We start from the raw sequence: 13,402 nt of genomic DNA, 5'->3' as shown, positions 1-13,402 counted from the left end.
TTTGACGAACGAGAGCTATGACGTTCTATTACTTGAAAGTGATGAACCTGCGACTTACAAACAAGCTATGACGAGCCCTAGCTCCAAGCAATGGCAAGAAGCCATGCAATCTGAATTAGACTCCATGTCTGAAAACCAAGTTTGGGATTTGGTCGATTTGCCAGATGGCTACCAAGCCATTGGAAGCAAATGGGTTTTCAAACTGAAAAAGGACAAGGATGGGAAACTAGAAGTTTTCAAAGCTAGATTGGTTGCAAAAGGTTACAGGCAAGTCCACGGTGTGGATTACGATGAAACCTTTTCACCAGTTGCAATGCTAAAGTCTATTCGGATAATGCTAGCAATCGCTGCATATTACGATTACGAAATATGGCAGATGGATGTCAAAACCGCTTTCTTAAACGGCGTTTTAACATAAACTATGTTTATAACACAGCTTGAGGGTTTTGAAGATCCAGAGAATGCTAAAAAGGTATGCAAGCTAAAGAAATCAATCTACGGATTGAAGCAGGCATCCAGGAGCTGGAATATACGTTTTGATGAAGCAGTCAGTGACTTTGGTTTCATCAAGAACGCAGACGAATCTTATGTATACAAGAAGGTCAGTGGGAGCAAAATTGCTTTTCTAGTATTATATGTCGACGACATATTACTTATCGGAAATGACATTCCTATGTTGAACTCTGTCAAGATTTGGCTTGGGAAATGTTTTTTGATGAAGGATCTAGGAGAAGCACAGTACATATTGGGCATCAAGATTTACAGAGATAGATCTAAAAGGATGATTGGACTTAGTCAAAGCACTTATATCAATAAAGTACTTGATAGGTTCAAGATGGCAGACTCCAAGCGAGGCTACCGACCCATGTCTCATGGAATGACTCTAAGCAAGACTCAGTGCCCAAAAACACTTGATGAGCGTAGACAAATGAATGGGATTCCGTATGCATCATTGATTGGTTCGATAATGTATGCTATGATATGTACACGCCCGGATGTTGCGTATGCACTTAGTGCTACGAGCAGATACCAGTCAGACCCAGGAGAGGCACATTGGACGGCTGCCAAGAATATTCTGAAGTACCTGAAAAGGCACAAAGATGACTTCCTGGTCTATAGTGGAGATGATGAATTAATTGTTAAAGGCTATACGGACGCAAGTTTCCAAACCGACAAAGATGATTTCAGATCACAGTCTGAGTTTGTCTTCTGCCTCAACGGAGGAGCAGTAAGCTGGAAAAGTGCTAAGCAAAGCACCATTGCGGATTCTACAACTGAAGCGGAGTACATTGCTGCACATGAAGCAGCAAAGGAAGCTATATGGCTAAGGAAGTTCATAGGTGAACTTGGTGTAGTCCCCTCCATTAAAGGACCAATAGTCTTGTATTGTGATAATAACGGAGCTATTGCACAGGCAAAGGAGCCTAGACACCACCAAAGAGTCAAGCATGTACTTCGTAGATTTCACCTTCTACGAGAGTTCGTTGAAAGAAAAGAAGTCGAGATAAGCAAGATTGGAACTGATGACAACATATCAGATCCATAGACTAAACCTCTGCCGCAGGCGAAGCACAACTCGCACACTGCAGCTATGGGAATCAAGCATATTGGAGAATGCCTTTGATGTTCTTATTTAATGTTTTAAAGTTTTAGAGTTTAATACTTTGTAAAACATTATTGGTTAATCATTCACAATAAATGAATAGAATTCATTTTCCATTTAATTTGTGGTTTATTAAATGATGAGTCCCTTCAATTTGACGAAATATTCAAGATAGACTGTCAGGACCAGTCCTGTGACTAAGAAATGTCTATCAAGTGAACTTGAATGTCAAAAGTTGAAAATGGTCCCTGGTCAGAGTTTTCTATAAAATTGGACGCATAGAAAACGTTAGACGACTAGAATGCCAGATGACTAGTAGTTCTGTTTCTTGAACTATGTGGACATGGGAATGTCATAATCATTTGCATAGATACTTACTTTGGGAAGACTAGTATCGGACAGACCTATGAAACTTTACTATAAGTGATGAAAATCTGTCATAAGTAAATTTCATTAAAATTATTAGACACTAAATCCTCAATACCTGAGTGATTTGAGATTACTTGTTTGAGAACTGGTTACTTTGACGTTGACCAACCATCGCACCGTAAAAGGAGGCTATAAAGGCAACGCTCAGGTAAACACCTATCAAACGAAGTCTAATCTCAAGATCGCAAGATTGGGATTGTCCTCCCGTAAATCGGGATGAGATGCTTAAAACTTGTACAAGGCCACCCGGAGAGCTAGAAACTGTAAAATGCATCGCCGTGCTCGGATGAATCATAGGCTATGATTATCTGTTTATTTGATCAGTTGAACTCTGAAACCGAGAAACACCTCTGGACATAATAAGGATGACAACTCTTACCTTATGTTCAAGAGGAAGCATCGAGCGACAAAGGAATTAGGAAATGCACACTTGTCCCTAAGGACAAGTGGGAGACTGAAGGAAATAATGCCCTTGGTCCAAGTATGCATATAATATTAAGTCTAATAAATGCGGTTCAGTATTAATTAACAAGTTAATAATTCAGTGAGATCAAGTGAGCTGAATGCCTAGCTAGAGGCCGCTTCAGTTCAAGTGGAATTAATTATATTAATCCACAGCTTACTCTTGACTGAACCCGTAGGGTCACACAAATAGTACGTAAACGGGTCAAGTATTTAATGGAATTAAATACTCCATCTATGGATATTCGGAATCGACGGATCTTGGTTTCAGTGGGAGCTGAGATCGTCACAAGTAAGAAATGAATACTCCGGAAACGATGATATTGCCGGAAACGGAAATATGGATCGTATCGGAAATATAAATATTATCCAAGTCGTAGATTTTGCCGGAAACGGAAACATGGTACGTATCGGAAATATTATCGGAAATGGAAATATTGCCGGAATCGGAAATATTGCCGGAAACGGAAATATTGTCAAAATCGGAAATATTATCGGAATCGGAAAATAATTCCGGAAACGGAAATATTAAATATTTATTAGATCACGACAAACAAGTATATAACATAAATACCAAAAAGGCCAAAAAGGATGATTCAGATCTCACCTATCTGTGGCATTGTCGATTAGGCCATATAAACTTGAAACGCTTAGAAAGACTTCAAAAGGAAGGCATTCTAGAACCATTTGACTTAGAGGATTATGGTAAATGCGAATCATGTTTACTTGGCAAAATGACAAAGCAACCTTTCTCTAAAGTTGGAGAAAGAGCAAATGAACTATTGGGTTTAATCCATACAGATGTATGTGGACCAATGAGTACAAATGCTAGAGGTGGTTTCAGCTACTTTATCACTTTCACTGATGACTTCAGTAGGTATGGTTATGTCTACCTAATGAAGCATAAGTCTGAATCCTTTGACAAATTCAAGGAATTTCAGAGTGAAGTAGAGAATCAATTAGGCAAGAAGATTAAGGCACTGCGGTCTGATAGAGGCGGTGAATATCTGAGCTATGAATTTGATGACCATCTGAAAGAATGTGGAATTCTATCAGAATTGACTCCTCCTGGAACACCACAATGGAACGGTGTGTCGGAACGGAGGAACAGAACCTTGCTAGACATGGTCAGGTCGATGATGGGTCAGGCCGAACTTCCATTAGAATTTTGGGGACATGCATTAAATACAGCTGCACTCACTATAAATAGAGCTCCGTCTAAAGCTGTCGAAAAGACTCCATATGTATTATGGTTTGGAAAGCCTCCAAATGTGTCTTTTCTTAAGATTTGGGGATGTGAAGTATACGTCAAACGATTAATTTCAGACAAACTTCATCCAAAATCTGACAAATGTATCCTTGTGGGCTATCCAAAGGAAACAAAGGGGTATTACTTCTACAATACATCTGAGAACAAAGTGTTTGTTGCTCGAGATGGTGTCTTTTTGGAGAAAGATCACATTTCCAAAATGACAAGTGGGAGAAAAGTAGACCTCGAAGAAATTCGAGTCGAACAACAAACTCTAGAGAATGCTCAAGATGACATTCAGGATGAAACTCAGAGATCTTTAGAAAAATCTGGTGAGAATCATGATCAATCTAGAAATGTTACCCCGCGTAGATCGCAAAGATATAGATCTCAACCGCAAAGGTACTTAGGTATTTTGACGAACGAGAGCTATGACGTTCTATTACTTGAAAGTGATGAACCTGCGACTTACAAATAAGCTATGACGAGCCCTAGCTCCAAGCAATGGCAAGAAGCCATGCAATCTGAATTAGACTCCATGTCTGAAAACCAAGTATGGGATTTGGTCGATTTGCCAGATGGCTACCAAGCCATTGGAAGCAAATGGGTTTTCAAACTGAAAAAGGACAAGGATGGGAAACTTGAAGTTTTCAAAGCTAGATTGGTTGCAAAAGGTTACAGGCAAGTCCACGGTGTGGATTACGATGAAACCTTTTCACCAGTTGCAATGCTAAAGTCTATTCGGATAATGTTAGCAATCGCTGCATATTACGATTACGAAATATGGCAGATGGATGTCAAAACTGCTTTCTTAAACGGCGTTTTAACAGAAACTGTGTTTATGACACAGCCTGAAGGTTTTGAGGATCCAAAGAATGCTAAAAAGGTATGCAAGCTAAAGAAATCAATCTACGGATTGAAGCAGGCATCCAGGAGCTGGAACATACGTTTTGATGAAGCAGTCAAGGACTTTGGTTTCATCAAGAACGCGGACGAATCTTGTGTATACAAGAAGGTCAGTGGGAGCAAAATTGCTTTCCTAGTATTATATGTCGACGACATATTGCTTATCGGAAATGACATTCCTATGTTGAATTCTGTCAAGATTTGGCTTGGGAAATGTTTTTCGATGAAGGATCTAGGAGAAGCACAGTACATATTGGGCATCAAGATTTACAGAGATAGATCTAAAAGGATGATTGGACTTAGTCAAAGCACTTATATCAATAAGGTGCTTGATAGGTTCAAGATGGCGGACTCCAAGCGAGGCTACCTACCCATGTCTCATGGAATGACTCTAAGCAAGACTCAGTGCCCAAAAACACTTGATGAGCGTAGATGAATGAATGGGATTCCATATGCATCATTGATTGGTTCAATAATGTATGCTATGATATGTACACGCCCGGATGTTGCGTACGCACTCAGTGCTACGAGCAGATACCAGTCAGACCCAGGAGAGGCGCATTGGACTGCTGCCAAGAACATTCTGAAGTACCTGAAAAGGCACAAAGATGACTTCCTGGTCTATGGTGGAGATGATGAATTAATTGTTAAAGGCTATACGGACGCAAGTTTCCAAACCGACAAAGATGATTTCAGATCACAGTCTGGGTTTGTCTTCTGCCTCAACGGAGGAGCAGTAAGCTGGAAAAGTGCTAAGCAAAGCACCATTGCGGATTCTACAACTGAAGCGGAGTACATTGCTGCACATAAAGCAGCAAAGGAAGCTATATGGCTAAGGAAGTTCATAGGTGAACTTGGTGTAGTCCCCTCCATTAAAGGACCAATAGCCCTGTATTGTGACAATAACGGAGCTATTGCACAGGCAAAAGAGCCTAGACACCACCAGAGAGTCAAGCATGTACTTCGTAGATTTCACCTTCTACGAGAGTTCGTTGAAAGAAAAGAAGTCGAGATAAGCAAAATTGGAACTGATGACAACATATCAGATCCATTAACTAAACCTCTGCCGCAGGCGAAGCACAACTCGCACACTGCAGCTATGGGAATCAAGCATATTGGAGAATGGCTTTGATGTCTCTGTTTAATGTTTTAAAGTTTTAGAGTTTAAATCTTTGTAAAACATTATTGGTTAATCATTCACAATAAATGAAAAGAATTCATTTTTCCATTTAATTTGTGGTTTATTAAATGATGAGTCCCTTCAATTTGACGATATATTCAAGATAGACTGTCAGGACCAGTCCTGTGACTAAGAAATGTCTATCAAGTGAACTTGAATGTCAAAGGTTGAAAATGGTCCCTAGTCGGAGTTTTCTATAAAATTGGACGCATAGAAAACGTTAGACGATTAGAATGCAAGATGACTAGTAGTTCTGTTTCTTGAACTATGTGGACATGGCAATGTCATAATCATTTGCATAGATACTTACTTTGGGAAGACTAGTATCGGACAAGACCTATGAAACTTTACTGTAAGAGATGAAAATCTGTCATAAGTAAATTTCATTAAATTATTAGACACTAAATCCTCAATACCTGAGTGATTTGAGATTGCTTGTTTGAGAACTGGTTGCTTTGACGTTGACCAACCGTCGCACCGTAAAAGGAGGCTATAAAGGCAACGCTCAGGTAATCACCTATCAAACGAAGTCTAATCTCAAGATCGCAAGATTGGGATTGTCCTCCCATAAATCGGGATGAGATGCTTAAAAGTTGTACAAGGCCACTCGGAGAGCTAGAAACTGTGAAATGCATGGCCGTGCTCGGATGAATCATAGGCTATGATTATCTGTTTATTTGATCAGTTGAACTCTGAAACCGAGGAACACCTCTGGACATAATAAGGATGACAACTCTTACCTTATGTTCAAGAGCAAGCATCGAGCGACAAAGGAATTAGGAAATGCACACTTGTCCCTAACGACAAGTGGGAGACTGAAGGAAATAATGCCCTTGGTCCAAGTATGCATTTTATGTTAAGTCTAATAAATGCGGTTCAGTATTAATTAACAAGTTAATAATTCAGTGAGATCAAGTGAACTGAATGCCTAGCTAGAGGCCGCTTCAGTTCAAGTGGAATTAATGATATTAATCCACAGCTTACTCTTGACTGAACCCGTAGGGTCACACAAATAGTACGTAAACGGATCAAGTATTTAATGGCATTAGATACTCCATCTATGGATATTCGGAATCGACGGATCTTGGTTTCAGTGGGAGCTGAGATCGTCACAGGCAAGAAATGAATACTCCGGAAACGATGATGTTGCCGGAAACGGAAATATGGATCGTATCGGAAATATAAATATTATCCAAGTCGTAGATGTTGCCGGAAACGGAAACATGGTACGTATCGGAAAATATTATCGGAAATGGAAATATTGCCAGAATCGGAAATATTGCCGGAAACGGAAATATTGTCAGAATCGGAAATATTATCGGAATCGGAAAATAATTCCGGAAACGGAAATATTAAATATTTGTTCGAAACGGAAATTGATTCCGGAATCGGAAATATTAAATATTGTTCGTATCGGAAATGAATTCCGGAACCGGGAATTTAATCGGAAGCGTATCGTACGAATTAGCATCGGACGAGGCCTGCCGGACGAAGGCCCAGCACGAAGTCGGGCCATCGCCCAGCAAGCCAAACGCGCGCACAGCCAAGACAGCGCCCAGGCCCACCGCAAGGCAGGCCCAGCGCGCGCCAAGGCCATGGCCTCGCTGCGTGGGCTGCTGCTCGCACGCACATGCATGGGCGGCCCTCGTGGCTGCCGTGTGTGTGTGAGTTTGTGTTCATGCATGATTCCTAAAACTATTAGAGTTAGTATATGATTAAATTCCTATTCCTAAAAGGATAAATTAATTAATTAGAGTTCTTGTAGGATTCTAAGTTTAATTAATTCGTGTCCTACTAGGATTCCAATTCCCTTTCCATAACTCTATAAATACGTGCCTAGGGTCACATATTTTTAGAGATTAATTCAAGTATTCAAAGTGAGTTTTGAGAGAAAAATTCAGCCATATTTCTTACCTAAGAGTGCCGAAAATTCTAGTACCTTAAGGGCGATTCTAGTTGGTCAATCTTAAGGCGGATCCGGACGTGCTGTGGACTATCTACGGAGGGACGACACTTGGAGTCCTAAAGACTTGTTCTTGTTCGGTTCGGGCGCAGCTAGGGAAGGCACGCAACAAAGAGTATGCATCTAAATTATGCTATATGATTATGTGTAAATAATATGTATTCCTGGCTTAATGGTTGTTTCCGCATGATTTATGTATTGTCATATGTATCATAACCTAACAATTTTTGCTTGAAAATCTTACCTTTTGAATACTTCAAAATCTCAATATAAATTGTGAACCCAGGCCACATATTTATAGGGGTATGGAAAGAGAATTAAAATCCTACTAGGATACGAATTAATTAAATTAGAATTCTAGTAGAACTCTTATTTAATTAATTTATCTTTTAGGATTAGGAATTTAATCATATATCGAATCCTGATAGCTTTAGGATTCGTATAGCACGCACACGAGCATCGCACGAGCACCGCACACTCGCGCAGGCCTTGCGGCCCACGCTGAGCGCACAGCGCCTCGGCCCATGCTTGCTGCCTGTGTCCGCGCGCGCGCCCAAGGCCTTGGCTGGGCCTGGCCTTGCGCTGGGCCTGGTCGAGGCTTGGCGTGTGTTGGTGATGCGTGTGGCTTGCTGGGCGATGGCCTGGCTTCGTGCTGGGCCTTCGTCTAGCGAGCCTCGTCCGATGCTAATTCGTACGATACGCTTCCGGTTAAATTCCTGATTCCGAAATTCATTTTCGATACGAACAATATTTAATATTTCCGATTCCGGAATTAATTTCCGTTTCGAACAAATATTTAATAATTCCGTTTCCGGAATTATTTTCCGATTCCAATAATATTTCCGATTCTGACAATATTTCCGTTTCCGGCAATATTTCCGATTCCGGCAATATTTCCATTTCCGATAATATTTCCGATACGTACCATGTTTCCGTTTCCGGCAACATCTACGACTTGGATAATATTTATATTTCCGATACGATCCATATTTCCGTTTCCAGCAATATCATCGTTTCTGGAGTATTCATTTCTTGCTTGTGACGATCTCAGCTCCCACTGAAACCAAGATCCGTCGATTCCGAATATCCATAGATGGAGTATTTAATTCCATTAAATACTTGATCCGTTTACGTACTATTTGTGTGACCCTAAGGGTTCAGTCAAGAGTAAGCTGTGGATTAATATAATTAATTCCACTTGAATTGAAGCGGCCTCTAGCTAGGCATTCAGCTCACTTGATCTCACTGAATTATTAACTTGTTAATTAATACTGAACCGCATTTATTAGACTTAATATTATATGCATACTTGGACCAAGGGCATTATTTCCTTCACATCTAAATCCCCTAACTCTAACTCATTTAGGCTAGAAAGAATATGGTCTTGGCTATGGTTAAAGGTACATTTTTATGGATCTTACTGCATTTCACAATCTCACCGGTTGGTATCACTATGGGTACTTCAATCTCTTCAGGTTCTTCCAATCCTAACTTCTCTAAGATACCCTTTGATATAAATGATAAGTCGTACCAGAATCAAATAGTACTTTAACTAAAATGGAGTTAATAGAAAAAGTACCAGCTATGACGTTAGACGAGTTTTTGGCTTCTTGCCTAGTGATTACATTCAGCTTTCCTTGGGCAACTCCCTTATTATAGCCACCTCCATTGGCATTTCCATTGGCATTTCGGTTCCCATTCTGCTGATAGTTCCCTCCGGTTTTTCCATTACCATGACCATTATTGCCATTGTTACCATTCTGGTAACCCTTTTGGTTTCCACCATTGTTCCCTCAATTCCGGTTTTGGTTATTACGATTGTTATTCTGGCGGTTGCCTTGGTTGCCTTGGTTGGGTTTCCCATTCTTGGCCCAACACTCAAATTCTCTATGTCCTAGCTGCTCACAAAACCTAAAGACAACTTGGTTCCCATTATAGTCTCGACCTAGGTGATTAGTATGGCAACGTCTACACTCATAGACTCTCGTTCCATTCCCTGCAGACTGATTCTTATCTCCATTGTTATTGTGGAAGTTGTTTCTGTTTCCACCCTGATTTCCCCTGAACTGGAAATGGTTGTTTCCCTTGTTTTTCTTAAAGTTCCCCTGGTTCTGCTGGCCACCACCTTGGTTCTGGTTACCAACATCCTTCCTCTTTTCACCAATTCCATTCTTCCTTTGCTGCAGACCATACAAATGGGCAGCTTTTCCATACAGCGTGTCAAGAGATGTAAAAGTCTCTCCAGCAAGCATCAATTGCAAAATCCATAGTCAATCCACTCTCAAATCTCTGAGCTCTAAGCTCCTCCGTTGCCACCACTTCAGGTGCAAATCTAGACAGCTCTTTGAACTTAGAATAGTATTCAGTTACAAACGTCCCTTCCATTTTCAACTCGATGAATTCTTGGGCTTTCTGCTTCTTCAGATATGGTGGGTAAAACTTGTTTCTTAAGGCTACTTTGAATGATTCCCATCCAAATCTAGGTGTAGCTCTCAAAGCATCCTCACACCTCTGCCACCACAAATCAGCTTCTCCCCTATACAAAACACTATTAACCCTAAGGTTTTCTGGGTAATTGACAGCTAGGATAAGCTTATCGAACTCCCTTAGCCAGTTCTCAAGTACAGTTGGGTCTATTTCCTCTTGATACAAAGGAGGCTTACTCTAGGCCACCTTCTTAAACATCTCACCAGCCGGATCAACTCCCTGGTTATTCCTATTCTGTGCTAAGGTCTGCACTACTTCAGCTAGTTGCCTAACCACATCGGCAATCCCTTGGGTAGTCATTTCCCTTCTCCTGAATAAAACAAAAGACTAACTTTAACAACTGAGTTTGGACACTGCCTTACTGAAACATTGCACTAACTAGCCATACAATTAGTACACATGCACTAAAATTTCAAACCCTAAGCAAGATAGGCGCCTATTATGGGCCGCTTTCTCTCTAAGTCCGCATCACAAAGTTCAAGTGACCTTGCAAGTATAATTTCATTGAAGAAATACATGAAATTATTTTGCGATAATCGCTCAAAGAGAACATAAACTTAGAATTAGAGGTAAAAGAAAGAATTCTAAACTTTATTACTTCAATGGGAAAATAATACATCCTTTGGATCGTACTTTATTCGAAAAAACCACAAAACTGAACTACTAAAACCATAAATAGTAGTTTACTACTTTATTACTTCACTAAAATTTAAGCACTAGCTTATTACATTAGAAAAGTCTTTAAAATTATACTCTACTATCCAACCTCCTTCATAAATTGTTGAAGAGTGCTCATGGCCTTCAAAGTCATCAAAATCTTCCTCTGGATCAGACTCATACTCCATATCCTCATTGTTCTGTTGTAGCTCACTGTTTACTTCATCATTGTTAGTCTCAGGCTCAATCTTTGTGTCACTAGAGATCTCAATAGTAGGCTCAGGAATGATAGAATTAGGGTTCTCAATCTCAACAACATCATCATCACTATCCTCATCCATCTGAGTTTCTGCCTCATTATATAATCCTACATTGTGAACACTCGACACTATCTTACCATCCACAAAACATTCCTCCGCAAGCTCTATAACCGTGGTGATAATCTCCAAATCGTATCTCCATCTACCATCTGGAGTACCATACTTGTAATAGTTAGGAATACCATTTTCCAAATGCGCGCATATCACGAAATCGATTCTTAAGCTCTATGTATGGGTTCCTAGAAGGTAAGCAATGAATAACCATTTCTGCCATAACATCTTTCTTCCTTAGTTCGGGCAAGTTCTGCACTGTAGCAAAATAGTTGCAAGCAAACTCGATCTTCTTCACATAAATGTGTGGGGTTTCACAATCTAGCTTCTCTAGGTTTCTTAGGTTTGCGTACTTGGAAAGCAACATCTTAAATCCTGAAAATTAGCAACTACAAAGTCTTACTAAAGTGTTTCAAAAACAAAGTAAGTTCGTTGAGCCATACAATTTCAATGCACAAGTACATGCTTAATCATGAATCGTGATGCAATTAATCACATAAAGCAAAACAAAACATGATCAAACTTTAAATAAAAGATCACATAATCAAGGCATAATCACATAAACACTTGATTAACAATGCATACGTAACTTAAATGCATACGTAGTCTAAATATGCCCTTCTTAATCTACCCTTTCCTCACTTAGAGTAAATAAAAAATTTCGAAATTAATTTAAATAAATAACTTCAAATATACACGAAATTATTAAAATTAAAATCGAAAATTTAAATAAGTAATCGAATAATTTAATTAATTAATTCGATTATTTTTAAAAATAATTAAAAGAAATAAATAAATAAATAATTAAATAAATAAGTATTTCGGAAATAAGGAATTTTTTTTACTTTTTTTTACTTTTAAATTCGGAAAATCAGAAAATATATATATATATATATATATATATATATATATATATATATATATATATATATATATATATATATATATATATATATATATATATATATATATATATATATATATATATATTTGAAAAATACGAAATTATTTCGGATTTCGAAAAATAATTCGAATTTAATAAACTCGAATAATTAAGATAATTTTCAAATACTTGAAATAATTGGTATTTGGCTTTTCAAAAATTTGAGTACTCAAAAACAACATTTTGACTTTAGGAAAATAGTTTTCGAAAAATCCTAAAGTTCCGCAATCGTAGTTTAAGGATTTACCACTTTGCACTATTAATTAATGCAAAGCAGCTCTCAAACTAGAGCTCTACAAATACAACTTTGTAACACCCTAATAATTCCTTGCTTTTTATAAAACATTTTCCGACTTAAAACACAGGAATTACCAAGATATTACCGCCACCGTGATAACGGCTAAGACTATTTACTAGAATTACGCAGGGGAATTAACTAACTTTCAAAACACATTAAATAAATAGTTAATGGTTATTAAAACAAGTTGGAGCCGTTGAGGCCCAAAACCAAAATAAAAGTATTTCAAAATCCATTAACTATAAGCAGTAGTCATGACTATAAATAGTGTTTATAAAATACGGAAGAATTAAACTCTCAACCCGAATCCCGTGATATATCTCTACAAACCTGCTTTATTGAAAATCTACTCCCCAACACCGCAAATGCAATTGATGGATCATCACAGGGTCATTAAGGCAAAGGCCATGACCAGAAGACATGAAGCACGAAGTCAGCAAAAGCTGAGTACGAACAAGCTAGAATAACATTCTATCCTAACATGCTCCACTCGACAAATTAAATGATCCACATGCAAAAGCCATATAATAAACAAATAAACATGGAGACAAGACTCGACACTTGACACGACTCTTGACTCACAGTTTAATAAAAAGTAGCTTCGAACGGGTAAAGTAACGTATCCTCAAAAGGAAAGAAAAGGGTGATGGGAGCCAACCATACACCAAAATATGTCGGGCTACTACCGACAGTCGGGCCATACCGACAGGAATTCCAATGCACAACGGCATAAAAGAAGAATGAAACGACGTCTTGTATCATTCTAGGAGTACAAGTTTTCCGGCAAGAATCCCCTCATTGTTCATACTCAAGGTATATACGTTCCAAGAACAAGAGTTTCGAAGCTCTTTTGG

This window comes from Spinacia oleracea, chromosome 3 (assembly GCF_020520425.1).
Source record: "Spinacia oleracea cultivar Varoflay chromosome 3, BTI_SOV_V1, whole genome shotgun sequence".
NCBI lineage: Eukaryota > Viridiplantae > Streptophyta > Magnoliopsida > Caryophyllales > Amaranthaceae > Spinacia > Spinacia oleracea.
Note: the sequence above shows the minus strand (reverse complement) of the source record.